General features: G+C 46.5%; 1 protein-coding gene and 1 pseudogene across 2 annotated transcripts in view; one reads left to right on the plus strand and one right to left on the minus strand.

The window, feature by feature from the left end:
• The window catches only part of LOC144124489 (uncharacterized), a 1,136,493-nt gene that overhangs the window by 31,134 nt on the left and 1,080,182 nt on the right, over nucleotides 1-25,177 (minus strand). The gene's annotated exons all lie outside the window — the stretch shown is intronic.
• Nucleotides 1-25,177, plus strand: part of LOC144126322 (uncharacterized) — a 33,256-nt pseudogene that overhangs the window by 1,358 nt on the left and 6,721 nt on the right.

Raw genomic sequence — 25,177 nt, forward strand, 5'->3', positions numbered from 1 at the left:
CACAGGAGAAACTAAAGGAGGAGCGTGTCGACGCCGTCGAGGCGCGGCGCGGCGACGTCTGCCGCGGGCTCCGCCGCTGATGAATTGTGTTCTAAGGTGCTTCCCAACCATTTCCAAACGCATTCGCTTGCTGTGTTCTGCTGCCATGGACTTTTGTACGGTCCGTTCGCTGATTTTGAGTTGTGCAACGACGTGAAGGAGACTTCGGGGGTGGTCAGTCGTGATGCATATTCCGCCACAGAGGAACCGCTCTGTCGCATATAAGGGCCGTTTCACATGCTGCAACTAGAACGAAAACAGTCGGCCTAGCCAGTGACGCCGCAGTGCGATTTTCGGCCGGTGCTTTCACATGCAACTCCGCAGCGAATTCGGTCAAAGGGACAGTCAATATTTCTGGATGTTTGCAAAGCGAATCCATGATTAAACGCGACCGAAACGCTACACGAAATGTGTTGATGATGTTATGACGAGTGTATTTTTAGATGTGGGGCATTATTTCAATGTTTTGATCAGAATAAACAGTTTTGCTTCCATCGCGGCAACAGCTCCCACGTGACCGCACGTCGCACGCAGTCTCGGCGCTCCCCATTGTTCAGTCGCTGAGCGAACACACCGATGCTGCGACTGAATACCAACCGGACGGAAGTCGATCGCAAGCCGTCTGCGACTAGACCGACGGCCCTCCCCAGTCGCAGACCGACGGAGTTCGCAGTGTCGCAGGCGAAAATCGCATCCATGTGAAACGGGCTTAAAGAGGCTGCGAAACACCGCTATAACGGATGCCGGTTACACTTCAGATGGATTCTTTATGTCGCACAGATGCTGACTCAAAAAGAATTACGAGAATCGATGCATAGGAACGGGAGTTATTCTATGAGGAAATTTCAAAATACAAGCAAACAAAATGCTGCCCTCAACTCTATTTTCGCGCAGCTTCCCATTCCCATTTCATTCTCCCAATGACGACACACTGCGACCAATCAAAACAGCCTATCTTAGCACGTGGCGGAAGTTTACACTCCATGGTTGCCTGTTCTCTGTAACTCGTTCATGCCAAGGCTGGCGGCGCCGTTTGCATGGTTACAACAACCATGTGAACGCCCAGCTGACCCAGCGATGCTTCATCGTCACGTCGACGGCGCAGAAGGGAACACTGATCATTGACGTTCCCTTACTTATGGATCCCAACTCGAGCGCGAGATACTGCGACGGTGTGACAGCCTGCGCAAGATATCAGACACATTTATGGTGTCTTCGACTGGTCGCTCCCGCGATCCAGTTAGGATCGGCCAGAGTGGGAGCCGCTCTTGCTCTGAGCGCATAGCGAGACTAGTCAAGCCGAATGGTCAGCGAGTTTTCAGAGCGGAAGCGCAGGAGGTAGAAAGAGGACGTGACTTCCGGAACAATGACGCGGCATCGCTGCTGATACGTCAACAGTAGCCGGACGTAAGGTCCCTTGGTTACCTTTAGCCGCACGTGGTCGCACAGAGTTTGCATCGCGGTCACCGCTTAACCTGTAACGATCGCTGCCCCGGCTTTCCGTCCCACGGGACGCTCATTTTTCGAACATCGCCCTGTGGATAGCACTGTCGTCCTCGTCTGAGCTGCTGCTACAATCGCTGTTGTCATGCGAAAGCAACACAGACCGCGTTCCTAGCGTATATGCTTATCCGGCGTGTCTTGAAAATTTTGCCTCACACAGCGCGGCACCCGCAAAACACAACGCAGCAAGCGTGACTGCGTCAAAAGCCTACACTTGCTTCTGCCTACACGTAGGGGACGCCGAGGCCTCGCACCGCTTTCGCGAAATGGCGGAAGTGGCTCTGTCACGTGGACTCATCTGGGAGCCGCTCCGACTTTTTTCTCGGAGCGCTCTGAGCTGGAGGCGAGCGCTCGGAAAGAACCAGCCGAATGTAGTCAGAGCGCCCTGTTTCGACCAGCCGAATGTGCGGACGCCTCTCAGAGCGCTCTAGAGCGATCTAAAGCGACCAGTCGAAGACACCATTAGCATAGCGCGTACCGCTACTGCTTACCGCCAATCATCGCCCCTTGCGCTCTTTGGTCACGGTGAGCAAGGAGCGCGCGCTGTTGACGGGAACGTGGCGCCATCTGGCGCCGCCGCGCGGTGACCCTCCACAAGCTGGCGATGCGCACTGTCTGCTAAATGTGAACTGAACGCATCATTCCTTGGGACCGAAACGAACGCTTATAGAGTGCAATGGCTCGATCGGACCAACTCTGCAAAGCCGCTCTCAGATACATAGAGAGTACCCATAAGTGTTAGTGCTACGTCGTAGGATGTTTACAGAGAGGCGCTAAGTCCGACGATGCAAAAAGTAGCCAGAGCCTCTGGTGGTATAGTTTTGTTTTACTTGCTTTACAGTGCATATATCTAGGGCAAACAAGTTGGTTTTGTTAATGTAATATAGAACAAAAAACCTTGACAAAACTGATATCTAGTTATTAACACAATTTGCAGTATATTTACTGTTTGTCCAATCATAAATCTCGCCCTCCGTGTTGTCATATACGATGCTGAAACCGCCACTTTATGGTGACACCGTCAGCACCATGAATTTGTTTTTGCGAGCTAATTAAAATATTAAAAATAGGAGTATACGTGGTACGACCGATGCTAATAGCATCACTACATCTGCTTCTATGCAACCAACGGGCAAAACAATGCACAGAAAATGTGTTTCAGGGCCCCTTTAAGGCCGACGACGACATCATCCAGACAGACAAATGCGGATCTGTAGAATTCTGTCGTTAATGCTGGGAACTAGAAGCGGCTGGAACTAACCCCCGCCCCCCCCCCCCCCACCCAAGATTTTCTTTCCTCTACTTTTCAGCTCGAAACTTTTTTTTTGGGGGGGGGGGGGGGACCACAAAAGCTGTGTAAAAGAAAATGACTCCCCTCCTTGCTGCCCCTCCCTCCCGTGAACGTCGTCTCCCCTGCCGTTCGTCACAGCGCGATGCATCGCCATGACACATTCTTGACCCGACGAGTCTTGCCTTGTCTGTCACGGCGGCGCACAACCAACGCGACGAAAGACCATGCGCACTCGAGCTGGCTCCGGTCGTAGTATGCGCAAGCGAAAACCCACATCCAATACTATATGAGAGCTCCGGCGCGATTTACTACCCTGGCCTGCAATACCTTACTTGCAAGTACTACAAATATTTTATCTTGAGATACGTTCGGAAATCAATGTGATTTTGGGGGTAACTGTTGCTCTGACTACATGCGGCTTTATTTTTTTCGACAGTAAAAGAGAACGAGGCAAAGCACGAGGACGACTTCTATGTATCTACTCTCATTGCCAAATGTCTGGCTTGACGTCGTGCGCAGTGCAGATCTGCCCGAATGGTAAGAATTTTATTTTTCGTCTTTGGCGCAATGAATTCACCAAACATTCACTACTTTGTTGAACAGTGGGTTAAAATTCTTACCTTTCATCCAATTCATTCAGGAATACCTTTGTCATGTACAGCTTACGCAGGATAGGAATCGGAAATGTTTTGTGTTCCACTACAGACCAGTCAGTAAGAATATGTGTACTACTTCTGCGCTCTTTCTCTGTGGTTAACGCATTTGCAGGTGCAATGAAAAATCTTCAACTTAAGGCTAAAGCTTTTGCCAAGTTAACTCTCAATGAAAAAAAAAATACATTACTCTGGGCTGTCAGACGGGTGTTTTGTGTGGTTTTCAATTCAATTTCGAATCTGTATTACATGCATTGGAAACGACTAAGATAAGCTGTTGGATTTAAAAAAAAAGGTGTTCTGAGCTCTTTTCGTCCAGCGTATTTATTTTCAATCCCATCCAAACAAACAAGCTTTGTTGAAAACTGCTTTTTTGACGTCCATATGGTGGAGACCTGAATAAAAATGCGCTCTCAATTAAGAGATACGTAGTTATGAAAATAAAAGAAAATAAAACATTTACTTCCTTCAAATATTACATTAGTTTGTTTTTTTTCACATTGAATATCTTACTGGAGCGCAATTAACTAAAAATCACCAATTGGGGACCAGACAAATTAAATTTGACTTTGTGCGAAAAATGCGGTGCTAGTTGTCACAAATTATCATGTATAATGTGTGTCGAGTGTTTTCACGCCTACTGTGCCTCAAAAAATTCAGTGTTATTTAATCATTGCTGTTTTTGTCCACTGACGGCCATATTTAGGTTCCTCATGACATCATGCCTCTCTTTGCAGGCTCGAAGCATTGTTAGGTCATCGTGCAAGAGCTGGACAAGGAATTTGAGTGCAGTGGAAAAGTCCTTTTGCAAGAGGAGTGCAACGATTACTTCAGATATGACTGAGCAGTTTACAGGAGGACAGCTTCGTTAAGCACTTTATGGATCTCTTAGCCGTGCTACGGCCGATTGCCGAGCTGTGTTGTCTAACCTGAATCATCGGCACGCAGAAAACTTGAAAATAAATGTACCCCACCACAAGCGCGGCACCCCACTCCAGGTCCTGACCCCTGCCCGAGCCCTCCCTATAGGCACACCACCTCAAGCGCCTCACAGCTGCTTTGTATAAAGATCTTTTTTTAAAACTTTTCGTTGCCTCTTTTCTTGCTTACCTTCCTGCGGGCTGGTAGGTGGAATAGTACCATGTTTGCGAAAAGTAACCAGGGTGCAAAGTTTGCATCTCCGTTGTATAGGGCAGCCCTTCCCTAGAGACGAGTGTTGGATTGAGAGGACATCCTAGGGTCCTTACCCTACACATATTTGCCACTCCAAGCAAGATGCCAGCCATTGCAGCCTGGTTACTTTCGAAGACTAATCGAAAATGCTGGTCAGTAACCAGCAGCGGTTTTGCATGTGCCGGTGTTCGAAAGCTGGATACCATTGCTCAAAAACTGGATGCCATGGTTCGAAAGGTGGATACCATTATTCGAAAGCTGGGTACCAATTTTTGAAAGTTGGATGCCAGTCCGAGACCTTTACTGGCCCATATTGCAGAAAGCTGGATGTTATTGTTCGAAAGCCGGATACCAATGTTGGACGGCTGGATACCAGTGTTAAAAGGCTGGATGCAAATGTTCGAATTCTGGATGCCGATGTTCGAAAGCTGGATACCACTCCGAGACCTTTACTGGCCCATGTAGCAGAACAAACGCCAGGCCTACGTTGGCCCCTTGATTGGCCGTACGTTGGCCCTAAATTGGCATGAAAGTAGGGCCAATGTGTCAAAATGGTAGCATTCAGGTTAAATGCCAGTGTTGGATCGATGTTCGTGCCAATTTTTGCCAATGATAGCCCAACGTTCGACCAATGCTGTTGTGCTGCCTGGGTTGCTACAGGTGCGAGGTTCGATTCGTATGATGCATTTGACACTGCTCTGCGGCATTTCCAAGTGCCGACAAATACTTTATTTGTCAAGAAAACATCGAAGTCGATAGATGTTGCCAACGCTCACTTTTCACGCGAGGCAATAAAACTGGACAGCAAACTTCGATTTTCAAATGCCACTTTAACCTGCAAGCATGGGGGGTGACACAGTACTAATTCCACCGGAGTTCGTCCTAACCAACCGTACGTATAGCGACGAGTTATGTTCCACGTTTCTGCGTTCTCCCTAGCATCCACGCTAGCGTAACCCGTCGGCAGTGGGCTTTTACCTGGCCACGTGTTGCGCGGGGCTCCCATTCCCTCCCCTACGCCGAGTAGCATGTCAGCGGAGATGGCTCGGTACAGCAAAAAAGTTTAAAAGGCACTTTTGTTCTTTCTCCAGGACTATGAAGAAGGACTTCCCGGTTAAACTTGTATTAGCGGCGAGACGTGCGACTCAACAACTGGAAATCACTGCACTTAATTAACAACACAATCATGAAGTCAGCAGTGAAATCTACAAGGCATATATATCCTAAATGCCGTCGACTCACCACTGAAGAGCTCAGCTTCGTGCAGCCTTTAATGGAGCTAAATGTGCTCCCAAGCATGATCGTCCAGAAACTTAAAAGAACGAAGTGGTAAGTAGTTAAGAGTTTTTTTTCTCACTTATTGAACGTATTGATTGCATTATTACACATGTAATTGTTTTAATTTTTTGTATGTGCAGGAAAAACAGGGATTGCCCAAGATCTGCACAATCTGAAGTGTGCAACTCGCACAGAGGATAAAGCAAGCCTACTAGAGGGCAGAACAAAAGTACTGCCAAGACACTTATGGTGCTAGAGTGCTGTCCATCACTGACGAGAATAAGGAGCTGCAAATTCTCTTTATTCAAACGCCACACATGCAGGAAGCATTTGTCTTTTCCGGAGGTGCTCCTCTTTGACGCGACGTACCGCACCCACAAACTACGCATGCCGCTGTATGTGATGGCTGTCCAGGATGGTCCGGAAGTACCCAAGTAATCGCATATGCCTTCGTTGATTCGAGAAACAGCACGTTGGCAATCAGCTTTTGGAGACTTTTGTTCAAGAGAATCCTGCTGCTGCTGATACACAAGTGGTTGTTGTGGACAAAGATTTCACGGAAATCAATACCATTAGAACGACGTTTCCAAGTTCACCAGCTGTTCAGTTGTGCAAATTCCATGTCACCAAGGCCTTCAAGAGTGCAGCTGTGCAGCTTGCCAAATAATCAGATGAGCGAGAACGTTTATTGAGTAGTTTTAATGAAATGCTGCTTTCCCCACACCTGCCAGATACAACGATGCGAAAGCTGAATTTGAAAGGTAAGCAAGTCAAGAAGCTGTGAGCTGTTTTGCAAAGAACTGGGGCAGGATTTCTGAAATGTGGGTCCGACATTTATGTGACCGAAAGTTTACAGGTGGAAATAATACAACCAACCGTGTTGAATCACATCATGCAAAAATAATCTTCTAGCTACATCATCAAAACAGCAGGGAACAGTGCGCAGCATTTTAAAAATGTCAAGCAGCATGCAGCAAGAGGCATGCCACAAAACCATACTGTTGCAAACATGTGAGTTCTATTCTCATCAAGAGTCTGAGGTTGTGGAGAAGGAATGTGCCAAGGTGCTAACACCTTATGCCTGCAAAATAATAAAGCAGGAACTGGCAAAGATGCAGGATGACGCTCTAGAGGTCAGAATCTTATCTGAGCAAACTTATGCAGTGGCATCGAGTTGCACTGATTCATGGCACGACGTCTCTCTTGAGAATCATGCGTCCAGTTGCACTACGTACTCAAAGATGAAGCTGCTTTGTCGGCATTTTTTAATTGTTTGTATGAAATTTAGCATTAAACCCGACCTGACGAAGGCTGTTCATAAGCGTTCGTTTAAATTGTACCAACTCGAGTTCATGGGTGGGGCTGCTAAAACCAACTCTGAAGCTAGCAATCACGAAGCACCAGAGATAATCTCTATGCCTGGGCCCTCCTTCGAGAAGATGAATAGAAATCAGCGCTACAACTATGCATTGAGAACGCTTAAAGCTCTTGTCGACAACATGGCCGACTGTCAGCCGGATGTTTTTGCAGAACGCCGTGCGTTCTTAGAATCGGTAAATGCCTCTTGGCTGAAGAGAGATGCCACTGTCACACATTCTCATAACGAGGATGAAATTGTGCAGGCAGATAATGCCTCTGTGCTGGACATCTTGCCTACCACATCAAGTGTACCCCAAGAAGTCGGCCAACTGCCTACAGCATCGCCTGTATCCCAAAAAGAAACCGAACGACCGAGTGGCAGACAAACTGATAGTTGCGGCAGTGATGTTTGGAGCCAACCGTGCTCATCTAGCTGTGCTTGTGGCCTGAAGCTCCCTGAGGTAAAAAGTCGAGGGCGCCCATGCAAGCGAGTCCTCCAAAACCGATACAAGCGGGTAAGAGAAGCTGATGAAGCAGGGCCTGTGCCTTTCAAGTCTCTGTCTGAAAAGGGCAAAGCAAAATGTAAATACAAAGTACTCAGTGCGATTTGACATCCCCTAACTTGTTTTTACATTTTGTCTTTCCAATGCTACTGGCTGGATTCTCTGACAAAGCCCTTTGTGATCGTGTGCTGAATGGAACATGCCTGCTCGACGAGGCTGACAGTGAAGTTAGGCCAGAAGCCTTACGCAGTGCACTGCTGGACTGCAGGGTTTCCCTGCCAAAGCTGAAGAAGTATTGCACTCCTCATGCTTGGTCCCTGCTCATTGCCTCAGGTATGCACTGCAACAACTATTTACTCGTCATATTTCTGTGTTTAACATGAGCTTTGAATTTTTTATAACAGTTGCTGTAAAAAAGAAGAATGCGCTCTGGAGCTGCGGCCTGTGCAAGGAAAAGGATGACGGTGCGCTGAAAATGGTGTGCTGCGATCGTTGTTTGGAGTGGTTTCACTGGTAAGACATGTTAGACTGCAGTTATGAATGTCATTGTTTTCTGCTGCCTGAGAAGTACTAACACAGAAAATCTATGCCCTTTTTTGTGGTCTTTTTTTCAGTGAGGGATGGTAGTTTATTTCTGCCTAAAAATTTCTCAATGAGAGTCAAGTACAATGTACAGCCAAAATTTTGTCATGTAATATTGCCTGGCACATGTAGTGAAGTGAAAAACATGCATTTCAGCTCGCATGTTCACATAACTATCTGAGCAATTTTGAGAGTCTGGTCACCATTACAATAGTGTATTGCTTTCTCTCCTTTTATCACGTGCGCTTGCTTATATATGTTTTCCAGGTGCTGTGCTGCAGTAACCAGCACCGATTTGCAGAAACAGTGGTTCTGTACAAAGTGCAAAAGCTGCTATTAAGTGCTCACTCTGACGGAAACCAATAAATATGTTGTATCCCTGAATCTTTTGTTGAAATTTATTCAAATTGGGTCATGCTGGCCATAATGACCTCAGAAACATTTGAAACTCATGCAGAATGTGATGAGCATGAAACAACTTAATGAACAGAATGCAGAAAACATTAGAAACCCAGAAATTATTGCTCAAATTGAATCGCAACAATCATGCTTTGTAGTGATTTACAACCGTGCCTCGACAGCTAACATGGGACTGCCAAGAAGTAGCTGCAAATACGTCTAAATCATTCGCGTATAGCGCGGACGGCTCCTGTAAATGCTGCTTTTAAGCCTGGCCCACATATTTGTCCATTATTCCCTTGCTATCAATAGCGTAGCGACTGCTCTCGATATCGCATATAAAAAAAAACACCTTTTCTGCGAAATTATTTGAAGCGAAATCATTTCGACCTCCACCGCGGTCCGAAGGCGGTCGGCTGCGAGCCGTTATATCGTGACGTCACCAAAATGCGGGCACGTGACAAACTTGTTTCACTAGGCTCTTTCTAGATGGCGCCACAAGGTCCGTAGTGCACATAGCAGCATGGTGGAAGAATAGCTTGTTCTTCCACCGTGCATAGCAGCTAGCCGTTATATCATGACGTCACCAAAATGCGGCCACGTGACAACCTTGTTTCACCATGCTCTTTCTAGATGGCGCCACAAGAGCTGTAGTGCACATAGCCAAGGCCGTTGTCGGCGCACTCCGTAGTGCACATAGCATTACTCTTTTGAGATAGGTGCTGATTACTTATCATCGCGCACATACACCGGCCTTTACTGTCACACCCGAGGGAGTAGTAATAAGCAAGGCATTAGTTTTATTCTTTGCGCTTTCAAGTGTAGAGAAAGGCGTTCGACACGTATATCGACGTCGATGAGAATACGGTATTAGAAGCCGGCTGCCTAATCAAGTTCGTTGTTGTATGCTTGAGTGCCGAAATCGTCCCTTCAGATGTATCCGCAGAAAGATCATGTGTTTTCCTTCCGCAAGCGTTCTCAAAGCTTATGCTACTACCACTGATGTCATCAGGAGAAAAGTTTTGTTGAGATAAACGCCTTTTTATTTGCCTGCATATGCTTCACAAACTTCTCAGCTTGTACAGCATATGCAAGCAAATAAAAAGGCATTTAGGAACTGCGGCCTTTTTGTGATTTTTTCTGTTTCGATTACATCGTCAGAATTTGCCTACATATGTTAAAGCGCCGAGCAAATACATGTGCAGGACAAGTTCACACAAGGACAAAAATTTGCCAGGTACAAAGGCAGCTGAAGTGCAGCATGGCATGGGTATCACCTAAAATGGGGAAAATGTGCCATTTAAGGTAAACCTATATAAGCAGCCTTCTTTGTGCAAAAAGGCTACTTGAATTCAATGTATATCCTTAGGTAATGGCTGTTCTGACAAGGAAAATGCACAGTTCAGTCACAGCTCCACAGGCGCACGACCTATCACTGTGTGGTTAGGAGAGAGTACTGCAGGTTGGTTGCTACCTTGTGTGCTGTGTACATGTGTGTTAATTATTGTTGTCACTTTTTAATCTTACACGAATTGTTTATGCTTGCGAACTCCATAATATAGGTGGTTTGCTTATTGTGAGAGCTGATATGTTGCTGTTGCTTTCGCGCAGCATGTGGCACTGGAATTCAGTGCAGATTTCTCCAACACTTCCTTCCAGCCAATTCTGAGTTTAACTGCTTTGAAGCCGTTGGGTTTCGTTTTCAAATAATGGCAGTAATTAATGAAATGCATGATCTCGTGCCTTTTTCTGCACTTGTGCGGTGAGTATGAACTGCTTGGCTGATTTTCTAGTTAGTTTATCTTTGTTATTGTACAAGATCATAGTATCGTTAAAAAGTGGAGTACATGGTTCTGCAGTAGGCTTTGAGGTGTTACGACGAATTTTTTTGTAGTGCAGGCATAGGTTTGAGGAAGGGGACGCTTTCAAAGAAGTGTTGTGCTCACGTAGGCGGATATTCAGGCACCTTCCCGTCTGGCCTATATAGGTCTTCCCGTACGTGAAGGGAACATTATACTACGCACCCTTCAAGTTACGATTTACTTGGCACGATTTTTGTTTTTTCCTCTTTTGCGCAAGCTAAGCGTGTAACTTTTACTCTGCTTGCATTTTTTGTTTCTGATAATCTTTTTTCCTTCATGTGGCTTTCTGTCTAGGGATGTCTCGTTCGTTGCAATGTCTGAACACAGTGACCTGCCAGAGATAATGCCTGCATCATCATGCAACCATTTCACCAAACGCAAAGGCGTCATTCACTTTTCCGAGAACACCAATTGACATCAGAGCTCCGCTGACTCTTTGCAAGCAAGGCGAGATCCTTTATACGCTACGAAAGTGTATTGTGGAAGTGCGTGCATAAGTGTAAGTGTGGGTGTACTGCGTCTTCTTATCTAAATATACGTGTTCTATTCCCAGATTTAATGTGCTTATTAAAAAAATTGTTGCTATTTGAGACATTTTTAAATTGAGCACGCATATTTGAATCTGGGGTACCGTAATGCGATACAACTTGAGGATGATGCTCAAAGAATACATTCAAGATGCACAAAAGCAGCAGTTCAGCATGCTTAGAGATGTGCATTAAATATTAAGCCTTACTTAAATAGCTGCAGCATCAATGAAATGCATTTAATGTATATGTGGAAGCTTCAGACTTCCCATGTTCAAATCTGTCCACTACTCCTGCCTGCCTTGCCTAAAACAATACCAGTCACCATTTTTTTAACACCATTCAGACAGTAGATTTGCTTACTCCAGCACTGTGTCATTTTTTCTCATCAGTCCTGAATGTGCGACTCATTGTCCCTCCCTTAGTGCACAAGCAGCCTGCCTTAGATCTTCATTCTATGGTTACTGCAGTGTCTCCAAACAAGCTACAACTGTTCAATAGCTAGCAGACTCGCCTCACTGGCAGAACAAGTGATGGTGGGTGTGCTGTCCGTATACTGACTGGATCAGCAGGTGTAAATGTTCGACTGGCAATGTGTTTGCCATTGGACAATATGGCGTTGAAGGGCCCCAGAACTCGGACATTGGTTTTGAATGCAAAAAAGAACTCCTATGAAGATTTAAATATTGTGAAGAAGATGATGACCCAGACAAAGCAGATGACTCGCGAAAACGAAGAAGATGCCCCTGCGCGTCAGCCGTATGGCTATCGCCACGTGTGTCTGTGCCCGACCTGGTTGCTCTCGGATTGTTCTCGGCGCTGCTGCCTTCCTCCCAGCTCTTTTAGATAAACCTCCGCCTTACATTTGGTGGATGTGCCGGGTAACAGCCCTGGAATTGCGCAACCGTACTCTCCCGCCACCTGCAATGCCTCACGACGTTCAACATCAACCCGTGCAAGTGGGCCCAGCTGTTACCTGCGCCGGCTCCCTTCGCCAACGGGACTCGGCCATCTTCAGTGGGACCGATGAGCAGGACGGTCGAAGATTGGCTCACGTCTTACGAGAGGGTAAGCCTTTACAACAAATGGGACGATGCCACCAAACTAAATAACGTAATTTTTTATCTCACCGGCATGGCTAACCTGTGGTATCGGAACCAAGAGGTGGACTTCCGCACTTGGTCTGCTTTCAAAACAACCTTCTCCGAAGTGTTTGGTCGTCCTGCTGTTTGGAAACTCCGCGCCGAACAACACTTGCGTGAACGGTCTCAGCAGGTCGGCGAAAGTTTTACCAGTTGCATAGAAGACGTCATTGACCTATGCAAGCGTGTCAACCTCAACATGTCAGAAGCCGACAAGATTAAACACATTTTGAAGGGTGTTGACGACGACCCTTTTCAGATGCTGGTAGCGCGCGACTTGCGCACCGTAGCTGAAGTCGTCACCCTCTGCCAAAGCTTCGAGGACTCGCGGAAGCAGAGGCTCCTGACTCGACAGCACCCTCAACAGGTTGAATCGCTTGCTGTACTGACACCAGCACCTGACACCTGATCGCTGCTGCAACAAATTAAAGACTTTGTTTGGGAAGAAGTGGCGCGTCAGCTTTCTCTTCTGCCGAACCCTACAGGGCAAGCTCCAGATTTGGCTCCGGCGCTTCGACACGCCATCCAAGAGCAGGTTGCCGAGGCCCTGTCCGCGCTCCACTGACATGTGTCGACGTTGTCGCCCAGACGCCGCCCCTTATGGCCGCTCCGTTGACATACGCGGGCGTCGTCGCCAGACCTCGACCGCCTACCTATGCCTTGCCTCCAATACCTGCGCGAGCGGTGGCTCCTTCTCTTCGGCCGGCTCCGCGAGTCAGCAATCCCTGGCGCACCATCGACAACCGGCCTATCTGCTACAATTGCGGCTTGCCTGGTCATGTGGCCTGGCTTTGCCGCCGCCGTTTCCCAGTCTACGCGCCACCTCCTCCAGCTCCCGCGTACTGGCCTTCCACGAGTAAGTACTCCGGATCTGCTGAGCCGCCGTCTAGTCGTCCTTTTTCTCCTGACCGTTCAGCCCTTTCTAGACGCCGCTCACCTTCACCGAGGCGCCGCTCCGTTTCTCCTATGCGACGTCGCCCCAATCTCCCTCAGGAGGAAAACTAGGTGCCGCAGTTCCTGAGGCGAGAACTGCGTGCCCGTCGAACTTTCCAAGGCCTCACATATCCCCTGCTAATCTGATCGAAATTTCTGTCGAGGGCATTACTGTCTCGGCCCTTGTGGACACCGGTGCTGCGATTTCGGTTATGGACGAAAAGTTTTGTAGTTCGTTGAAGAAGGTGAAGACGCCGATTGCTGGACTGTCGCTGCGTACGGCCAGCGCTGAGCACATCAAACCGTCCGCAGCGTGTACCGCTCGAGTTGTGATTCAGGACTCCCTCTACACGATAGAATTCGTCGCGCTGCCTTCCTGTTCCCATCCTGTTATTCTGGGCTGGGATTTCCTTTTTGCCCATGTAGCTATTATCGACTGTGCTCGAGCGGAAGTCGGGTTCTCTTCTCTGCACAATCCTTTTCTGGACGCTACTCCTCCTGTTGCCTGTGTTAAAGCCCTCGCCGCCGAAGACATCGACATTCCCCCGTGCTCTTCCGTTCTTGTACACTTGCCTTGCGACTCTATCGGTGACGACACTGTCCTCTTTCCTCCAGGCCATACTGTTCTGCACCGCAAGTGTCTCCCTCTGCCACACGCCGTACTCACTGTGTCCGCTGGCCTTTCGATACTTTTGGTTTCTAACCCGTTTTCCTGCCCTACCGCTCTGCGCCATGGTGAATGCCTGGGCAGTGTGCAGCCCATCGCATCTCTGCTCATCCGCGAGGAGACCGACGATACACCGCTCCTCGCCATGAACGCGTTCAGCCCTCCTGCCTCTGCGCCAGATCGCTCTTCTACCGAATTGTTCTTGCGCTCCATCGACGCCGATCTTCCCCCGCCGCAAAGAACACAGCTTCTCGCCCTCCTTCATCAATTTCGCTCTTCCTTAGACGCTCACCAAACTTCCTTTTGCTGAACTTCCACCGTCACCCATCGCATCGACACGGGTGCCCACGCGCCGCTGCGGCAGCGCCCCTATCGTGTGTCTCCAACCGAGCGCCAGACTATTGCAGAGCAAGTTGACCAAATGCTTCAAAACGGCGTCATTCAGCCCTCAAGTAGCCCTTGGGCATCGCCTGTTGTCCTTGTGAAAAAGAAAGATGGCTCCATACGCTTCTGTGTCGATTACCGCCGCCTTAATAAGATAACGCGCACGGTTGTCTATCCGCTCCCCCGCATAGATGACGCTCTGGACTGTTTGCAAGGGGCGGAGCTCTTTTCCTCCCTCGATTTACCTTCTGGGTACTGGCAGGTCTCCATGGAAGCGGCCGTTCGCCCCAAAACTGCTTTTTTGACCTCCGACGAATCGTATGAATTTACGGTGATGCCATTCGGCCTTTGTAATGCCCCTGCAACCTTCGAACGGATGATGGACACCATTTTGCGTGGAAAATGTGTCTATGCTATCTCGACGAGATTGTCGTTTCCCTCGACTTTGAAACCCATCTATCCCGCCTGAAGCACGTTTTGACCAGCCTCTCTGACGCTGGCCTGCAGCTCAACTTGAAGAAATGCCGTTTTTCTGCGCGTCAGCTGACAATATTAGGACACGTTGTCTCTAAGCAAGGCGTTCGTCCCGACCCAGCTAAACTTCGCGCTGTCGCAGACTTTCCCAAACCCAATTCCATCAAAGACTTGCGCGGCTTCTTAGGACTCTGCTCTTACTTTCGGAGGTTTATTCGCAACTTTGCTTCGATTGCTGCACCTTTAACACAACTGTCCGGCAGTTCCGACTTATCGATGTGGCCTCCGGCGTGCGACGATGCGTATAACAGCTTGCGCCGCCTCCTCACAGCGCCGCCCATACTGCGCCATTTCCACTCGACCGCTCCTACCGAGGTCTACACGGACGCCAGTGGTGTCGGCCTCGGCGCCGTACTCGCCCAGCGCATCTATTGTTTTGATGAATACTTTGTCGCCTACGCAAGCCGCACAGTTACGAAGGCTGAAACTAATTACTCTGTCAGTGAAAAGGAGTGTTTGTCCATCGTATGGGCCCTTGCCCAATTCTGCCTGTACCTCTATGGCCGCTCTTTTGACGTTGTGACGGACCATCATGCACTTTGTTGGCCTTCTTCCTTGAAAGACCCATCCGGCCGCCTTGCCAGGTGGGCTCTTCGTCTGCAAGAATATGACATCCGCGTGGTCTATCGTTCCTGCCGCAAGCATTAAGACGCTGATGCCCTGTCCCGCTGCCCACTTCCAGCCGAGATCGCCAGCCTTTCCACCTCTGACGTCTCCCCGTCGTCCCTTCACATCAGCGACATGCCCTCAGCGCAACGTACTGACCCCTGGATCGCTTCTCTCCAACCCCACGGCTGCTTCTCCACCCCGTGCTCTCCGCCGCCATTCTTCCCACTTCGTGATTTGCGATAACCTCCTCTATCGCCGGAACTACAGCACCGGCGGCCGCAGGTGGTTACTCGTTATTCCTCGCCACCTGCGCACGAACATATGCGCTTATTTACACGCTGACCCACAATCCGGTCACGCGGGAGGTTTCAAGACATACACCGCATCCGGCTGCGCTATTACTGGTGCGGCATGTACACCTTCGTACTTAAATACGTCCGCGCCTGTCTCGCCTGTCAACGTCGCAAGCCATCTCCTCATCGTTCTGCTGGAGAGTTGCAGCCTCTCCTTGCCCACCACGCCCTTTCGACCGTATCGGCATTGATTTCTACGGCCCGTTTCCGTACACTGCGGCCGGCAACCGCTGGGCTATCGTTGTGGTTGATAATCTCACGAGATATGCCGAAACCGCCGCCCTTCCGTCTGCCACAGCGACAGACGTTGCCTCCTTCCTTTTGCAACGTTTCGTCCTTCGTCACGGTGCACCTCGTGAACTGCTTAGCGACCGCGGACGCGCCTTTTGTCCGATGTCGTCACCGCCCTGCTCCGCCAGTGCAACATAATCCATCGTACCACCTCCGCCTATCATCCGCAGACCAACGGCCTCACCGAGTGATTTAACCGCACCCTCGGGGACATGCTCTCTATGTATGTCGCATCAAATCACTCGAATTGGGATCTCATCCTCCGTTATGTGACTTTCGCCTACAACACCGCCCAGAAGTCCACTACTGGCTTCTCTCCCTTCTTTCTTCTTTACGGCCGTCATCCATCTGCTACAATAGACACCATTCTGCCTTACCAACCTGACGCCTCAAAATATACCCGTGTTTCCGAAGCCGCGCAACACGCAGATTGTCGCCAAATCGCCCGGCCACTCACAACTGACGCCCAGTATCGCCAGAAATTCCGCCACGACAACACTCACACCACGTTGCACTTCTCTCCTGGTGCGCTTCTGTGGCTCTGGATACCATCAAGTACTCCTGGACTCTCCTCGAAATTTCTCGCCAAGTATCACTGTCCCTACCGTGTCCTGGAGCGCACATCTCCAGTTAATTACGTCGTCGAACCCCTCACGCTATCTCCCGATCTCCGCCGCCGTGGGCGCGAGACAGTTCACATCCAGCGTCTCAAGCCTTACTATAACCCCTCCGTATTGCAGTCGCCGTAAGTCGCCAGGATGGCTCCTCTTCGCCCCGGGGGTGATTGTGAAGAAGATGATGACCCAGACAAAGCAGATGACTCGTGAAAACGAAGAAGATGGCCCTGCGCGTCAGCCGTATTGCTATCGCCACGTGTGTCTGGGCACGACCTGGTTGCCCTCGGATTGTTCTCTCCGCTGCTCCCTTCCTCCCAGCTCTTTTAAATAATCCCCCACCTTACAATATGTTAGAATGTGACCACTGGAATAAATTTAGGGATCTTCCGGGATTTTATTCAAGAGCTACTCTAAAGTTGTTATACCAGAAACTAGCTTGCAGCAACTTTGCTCTATCATGATCGTGCAGCAAGTAGTCACATATCTGATTTACTAAGACATCTGGAGCAAAGTATTTGTTGTCACTAGGGCACGGGCTATTGTTTTTATAGCTGAATAAAAGGCACGTTAACACCAACATTCATAATAGTTGGAGCAGAGAAAGGCACCAAACCTTCGTCTTGTTCCTGGAATGTAATGTCAGTGATAGGTCCTTACCAAGAGCCACAGAATGCTCACATTGGAGAGCATAAAATACCGAGGGTAAGCAAGAAACTGTACAAGTTTTTATGGCAGCATAACCTGACGGCAGGGAATGCGAAACCGATATATGAAGCTTTCACGGGGTAGTATAGCTCATTCGCAAGCCTTACGAATGTGAGTTGTGTTCATATCTCAATTACTCATAACATGAGAGCGAAAACCTCTTTAATTGAAAAACAGATTTTAGGGAGCGCTTAAATCCGCTGACTTGCTAGTCAGCGTGAGTAGATAAAGATGAAATGAGAGAGGTAAAGGAAATGGGATGATAAAGCTCACTGCATTGAGAATGCACAGTGACAGTGCTGAGCGGAAGGATTAGAGCTTGTCAAGGAGAGAAGTATGTCACCTAAATATTCAAAATTTCATAGCGCGTCCCTGCTGCCTGTGGCAGGCTAATAGTAATAGTAATAATAATTGGTTTATGGGGAATGGAAATGGCGCAGTATCTGTCTCCTACATCGTTGCACACCTGAACCGCGGCGTAAGGGACGGGATAAAGGAGGGAGTGAAAGAAGAGGTGCCGTAGTGGAGGGCTCCAGAATAATTTCGACCACCTGGGGATCTTTAGCATGCAGTGAATCGCACAGCACACGGACGCCTTAGCGTTTTGCCTCCATAGAAACGTAGCCGACGCTGTCGGGTTCGAACCCGGGAGCTCCGGATCAGTAGCCGAGCGCCCTAACCACTGAGCCACCGTGGCGGGTGGCAGGATAAGGGTCCTAATACAGAGTCGAGAGTTATAGGCACTTGAGTGATTCTATAAGAAGTTAATATTGAGCACGCTGGTAAGCATACTCTGGGCATTCTAAAAAATATGGTCCACTGTTTCTACTAAGCCGAAGTTGTCGCAGTGCTGACTGCTCTCTTGACCTAAATGGAACTGTAAGGCATTCGTAAATGCAGTGTTTAGACTAAGTCGACGATAAAGACCTTCCTGATGGTGGGGAATTCTGGGTGATGGCCGTGATCTGAGGTGTGGCTCGATAAAATGCCGAAATTGGAGATGATGTCCGCAAGCTCCACGGCCTTTTTTTTCTTCGTAAGCGTTTTATTTAGCTAGTTGGGACGCCTCAGATCCCGTGAAGTAAACCAGCTTGTAATTCCAGTTTTGATGACCTCTGCGGACTGATTCAGCCGCTTTTTCGTTGGCTTTGATTCCGCAGTGAGCTGGAACCCATTGAAATGTAATAGAATGGCCTGCGGGAGTAGCCTGATGATGTCGGTTACTAATGTCAATAGAAAGTTGCTGGTGATTAGTTTTCTTCAATAGGTTCGACAAATACTGTAGCGCTGTGTTGGTGCTCGTGGAGAGAACCCGACTGCCAGGGTTTCGGCGCGAGATATAGGAGACAGCGTCTTTAATCCTGTGGAGCTCTCCTGCCGTGTGTGATGTGTTCCTCTGCAGGCGATGGGAAAACGTTTGGCCTGTCCAGAACACATAAAGACCACAAGAGGAAGACTGCTGTGAATTCAAGCTATCGGTGAAAATGTAGATGCGCGAAGAATATTTCTCAGCAAAAAAGAGAGGAGCTTGTAGTACCGCTGCCTGTGGCATGCGTCTTTTCGTATTTGCACCTGGTATGTACTGATTTATCTTGAGAGGTGAGAGTGTCCAGGGTGGAAAGGTTGCAGGAAGGAATTTCTTTGACTCAGTTGTACTGGGCGGTTTAGCAGTTGGACAGCATGACCAATACCAGACTTACTGTGAGTTATGTGAACACAGTGCAGGAAGTGCTTTTTTCATTGGAGCACATGCTGTTGATGTTTTCACATATTTTCTGAGAATAGATGACGTCGAACGGAAGGCGTCCTGCTTCTGCTACTGTTCCCGAAGCCGATGAACCTTTTGGGATGCCAAGAGAGATTTACAAGCAGTTGTTCCGCACGGCCTCTAGTGACCTTTTACTTGCAGGCGATAGTATGTGAACAGCTTGAAAGAAGTGCAGAATATTCCGTCAACTAAGGTGCTTTGAAGGAGAACCATGGAGTGACATTTGAAGCCCCATCGTGTTCCCGTCATGAATAAGAAAAATTCGGATGCTGTGGCAACCCTCTCACAGAGCATTTTAATCTAGCGAGTCAAAGAGATATTCCTGTCTATAACACTGTCAAGGAATCGGTGGCGTCGCACGAAAGGTAACTCCCGTCCACCTAGGAGAAGTGGGTACCTAGCCATTTTTTTTCTTGTGAAAGCCATGACAACACCTTTTTCTGGCGACAGTCGCAAACCTCAGGGAGCCAAATACATGTAGAGGTTCAATAACGCTCTCCGGAGACGTTGCTGAGTGACAGTGCTCAATTTTGACGCGCTTCAGATGCAGTTGTCATAGGCATAAATCGAAATTTGCACTCCTTGGGGTAGATTTCTTCTTGTGTGTATCGGAGTGATGTTGAACTAAGAGGGCTTAGTACGGCCCCCTGCGATATGCCCTTCTGTGCTGTGTGAATCAACATTGGACCGTCTGGAGTAGTGGCAAAAACTTGCCGTTCTTTTTTTAAACAGTTCTGAAACCACTTATATAATTTCCGTCCGAAACCAATGAGGCCAAGGCTGCAAGCATGACATGAAGAAAAACAGTCAAAAGACCCTTGATGTCACGAAACACAGCTGTTGGGATGCGCCTAGAATGATGGTCCTCTTCAAGTGCAGAAACGAGGGGGATGACATTATCATCGGCCACTTGCTGTGGCGGAACCTGTTCAATTCTTGGGGATACAGTTCACTGCTTTCAAGGAACCATGTAATGCGCTTGTAGATCATTCTCTCAATAAGCTTACCTAAGCAGCTTAGTAGGGCATGTGCCGCAAAGAAAGGTGCGCAGCTTCTTGGCTGGTTTCTCCGAAAGAAAGAAGTGTACTTCTTTCTTTTTGTGTCCTCGTTTTTGTAGCACCAAAAAAAAATTCTTCAAGTAACCAACTAGCCCCAGAACGTGTTTTGTTAAGTGAAGTTCTTGGCTGCTTTCCAGGTTTCAAGACGTGACAATTCTCGCTACCTTTCATTCCGTAGGAACCTCACCATTCATCCCAGTAGCATTTTAATGTGTTACGATGGGTTTAATGGCGCATAAGCAACCAAGGCTATCATGCGCCAAGCTCCAGGTATCGGGAATTGGTTTATGCAGGTTTTTACAGATAAAATCTTATGGCTAAGTAGAAAGCTTGAAAAGTTATTTTCTTCTATCCAGTATTCAGGGCAAAAACAAGATTTATAAATGGCCAATATTAAAAGTTGTAAAGGAGGTCGGGTAACCTCATCTCTCGTCCGTGGCTGGGCAAGGACTGGAGGCCCCATACCAACCAAATAAAACAACCTCAGTCCTTTTCCTCCGGAATTATAAAGTGGTTGAGGTGTATTAAAATACAGACTAGTAGGTAAAAAAATTTAGTCTCTTGAGAAATCCAGTTTCTTTGAGAAAGGTAAAAACACATGATATATCAATAATTGCATCATCTCCTGAAAGCAGTGCAGGATGAAAAGGAATGCACTCGGTACAAAACTTAGTAATGTACTTTTTTCTTAGTTTTTCTAGTTTTGCACAAGAAAATAAAATATGGTTAATCGTAACTTTGTCTCCGCGTTCATCGCAAAGAGGTTGATCTTGTTTTGTGAGTAGGAAATTGTGCGTGAGGTGCGTGTGTCCTATACGAAGACGGCAGATAATCACTTCCTTAAAACGTTCCTGAGGGGTGCAGGACTTCCATTCACTTATGACTGGTTTCACATTGTGCAGATTGTTCTTCACTTCATTGTTCTACACGGTTTGCTTTTCTTATGTTACGATATACTAAGTAAATGCAATCTTTTAACGGAATATTTACTTTTTTATTTGCTTGTCACGTGCTTGAGCAGCGCATAAGTCTGCTCTCTCATTGCCTTTAATTCCGATATGACTTGGTACCCAACACAGATTTAGGTTTTGTCCTTTAGCTTTGGCTATTACTATGTTGTGTATAATATCACGAAGTATAGGAGTGACTGCATTTCTGGCGTGGAGAGCTGTAAGTAGACTAAGCGAGTCGTTGTAAATAATACCGTTTTTGAGGTTCTCTTTTACTATTTTTTCAATGGCTACATAGACGGCTTAACATTCCGCAGTGAAGATTGATGCGCACTGTGGAAGCCTTACTATTTCACTGAAGTTTCCTTGTACCACTGCACATCCAACGTAAACATCTGTTTTTGAGCCATCTGTATAAAAAGTTGTGAAACTCCTGTATTTTTCCTCGAGTGCAAAAAATTCTTGTAATATATGGTGTTGCGGAGTTTGCTTTTTGCTGAAATGTGTAAGAGTGAGATCACGGATTTCTGGGAATTTGTACCACGGTGGCAGTGGATCTCGTCTTCCAGCAAAGCCAAGCAATGTGTCTAGTACGCCGAGATTTTGGCACATCTCTTCAAAACTCAAGAGCAGTGGCCTGGTACTTTGCGGTTTGTTGTTAAACAACATTCTGGGTGGGCACTTAGTGACAATTTGGTGAAAGATGTGTTTAGGTAGTGAACGGATATTAAGCATGTAGGAACACGTGAGCATCGTTCTTCTGTCTGTAAGCGATGGTTCGTTCGTTTCTACATACAGACTGCTCTCGGGCGACGTCCTGTATGCACCAGTGGAAAGACGCAAGCCTGAATTATGGATCGGATCAAGCCGTTTAAAATACGATGGTCTCGCTGAGCCCTAAACTATACATCCCCAATCTAAGGTAAGCGTATTACAGAGCGATAAATTTGTAGAAGGCATGTCCTATCGGAACCCAAGTATTTCGGGAAAGTACTTTGATTATTCACCGGAATTGAGAGGCTTTCTTTTTTAATGCATTAATGTGAGGAAGGAAAGTAAGCTTTTGACCAAATGTTATACCTAGAAATTTATGTTCATTCTTTACCGGTAACTATTTCGTTTAGGTGGAGGATGGGATCTGTATGTATGCCTCGTTTGAATGAGAACAGAATTGCCACTAATTTCAGTGGGGAAAACCGGAAACCATTTTTATCCGCCCATGCTGCCAGTTTATTTATTGTCAATTGTATTTGTCTTTCACATGTTGATACATTGGAGGATGTGCAAGCTATTTGAAGGTCGTCTACATAGACTTAGTACTTAACGGACCTTGGGATTATTTTACTAAAAGAGTTCATTTTTACAACGAAGAGGGAAGTGCTTAAAATACACACTTGATGTACTCCATTTTTCTGGATGAAATTCCTCGAAAGGGTTGAGCCAAGGCGGACATTAAATGAACGGTAAGATAAAAAGTCTTTAAGGGAGTTCAGCATTCTGCAACGGATGCCGAGCTCGGCTAAGTCCTGAAGGGTACCGAACCTCTAAGTTGTATTGTATATAATAATAATATAATAATAATCATCTTTATTTCTCTCTTTCCACAGAATACAGAATGAGAGCGGACGTAAGGGTAAAAGCCGCATGCAGCGGCTTGAAGAAGCCCCATTACGCCCCACATGACAGTATGACGAGGAAACAGCTTAGTCATGACAAATGCAGAGAAATACTGGAAACATTAGAATACATTGCGAATTTTGTGAACGTACAAGGGCAAAAATACAGTAGGGATAAGTAAAAAAATATACGCACAAAATTGACAACAGACAAAATTGACAATTGACAAAATTGACAAAATTGACACCATACATTAATGCAGGAGCGGCAAAACACTAATTAACTTATTTTTGGATATTTCTTCCAGTGAGATGTTATTACGTTCAAGTGTGTTAAGGTAACAGGGAAGTTTATAGGCGCTTGATTGAAATCTGTACACAGTCCGACAAAACGGTGTAGACCAAGCGGTGCAACGGCGTACATTGTACATGGGCACATGGCTTTGAAAGTTGAATAGTATCAACATATCTGCGTTGTTTGTTCTAATAGCATTCTTGTACATAAGAATTAATTTGAAGGCATAAAGATTAGGCACTTGAATGATGTTAAACTCGGAATAATAGCTTTCTGTGTGGGCATACCATGGTATGTTATCAATTAATCTTATCGCACGTTTCTGAGTAACAATAATCTTGGATAAATTATGCTTCGTACTTGTGCCCCAGACAGTGTGGCAATAGCTAAGTATTGGAACTAAGAAAGCGTTGTAGATTAATAGTTTAATTCTTGTTGATAGCACATACCGTTGACGACATAGCACCCCATTCACTTTGGTTATTTTTGATCGTATGTTATTAATTTGGACATCCCAATTAAGCGATTCCGAGAAAGTTACTCCCAGACATTTGATAGTACGCACGATTTCAATATAGTTGTTCCCAAACCTAAGCATAATATCTTTTAAAACTTTGTTTTTCGCTCGAAATACTATGGCTTTAGTTTTACTTGTGTTCACCTTTAGGTAATTTTCCTGCGACCACTGACACATGTATTGCAAAAACTCATTACCTCTAGAGGATAAGTCATCTTCTCTACTACCCGTAATGAGCACCGTAAGGTCATCAGCGTAGGCAGTAAGGTTCACCGGTAGATTAGTATAAAATATATCATTTAAGTAAACTAAAAACAACAAAGGGCCTAAGATGCTGCCTTGCGGCACGCCCGATTTTATGTATTGGCCATCAGAAAGAACATCATTGTGTGCTACAATTTGTTTACGATGTTGAAGGTATGACCGTATCAAAGAATTAGGAATCCCTCTTATACCATAGTGGTTTAGTTTGTTTACTAGCAGGTCATGATTGATTAAATCAAAGGCTTTGGAAAAGTCAATATTAATTCCGAGGACAAGGAGCTTGTCGTGAAATGCATTTATGATGAGTTCCTTTTGCTTGAGCAGTGCCAACTCAGTGGATCTTTTTGGTCTAAAACTGAACTGATCATTTGATAGAACGGAATGCTTATCTAAAAAATTAGTTATTCTCGTGTGAATAATTTTTTCTATGCCTTTAGAAATTACCGGTAGAATAGAAATTGGCCTATAATTTGACAATTCAGAGGTATCGCCTCCTTTGTGTATCACGATAACTTTTGCAATCTGCATCTGCTTAGGAAATACTCCACTATTGAGACAAAGGTTGAATATGCATGCTAATATTGGGGCTAAGAAATCAATTACATACTTTAGAGGTTTTATTTGAAAGCCGTTAATATCTAAAGCCCTACTGTTTTTAAGATTTCTGAATACAGAAATTATTTCATTTTCGGTTGTAGGGGACATAAACATCCACATCGAGACTCCTGGTGCTTGGTGAATTGACGTGTTTGTTGAATTAATAAAAGAACTTGCTGTATTTGTGATATTCACAAAGAAATCATTCAAAGCATTTGAGAGATCCTGGCCTGTCAGCACAGCACCATCGCGCATAATGCAGTTTGGACCACTGTTGTAGCGACGTCCAAGCAGTTTACCTAGTTGATGCCATCGATGCTGAGGGTTTGTGCTAGAATTATGTGAGAATGAATAGTTGAAGTATTCGTACTTGGCTTGACGTAGTTCGTTGTTCAAGTTATTGCGATATTTCTTATATTGAGACAATTTCACGGGATCCTTGGATTTAATGAATTGCGCATATAGTTTCGTTCTTCTTTCTATTTTTTTCAATAAGGCATTTGTAATCCATGGTTTCTTCGATTTTCGTTTGCGACAGCATTTTAAAGGAAAGCAGTTTTGATATATTTGGTTTAACACAATCATTAGTGCATCATATGCAACATCTGCGTCAGGTAGCGACAATATATGTGAGAAGTTGGCAGGACATATTTCATTACGAAAGGTGTCCAGGGATTTTGAATCAATGCAGCGATAATAAGACACCGG

Source organism: Amblyomma americanum, chromosome 3, assembly GCF_052857255.1.
Source record: "Amblyomma americanum isolate KBUSLIRL-KWMA chromosome 3, ASM5285725v1, whole genome shotgun sequence".
NCBI lineage: Eukaryota > Metazoa > Arthropoda > Arachnida > Ixodida > Ixodidae > Amblyomma > Amblyomma americanum.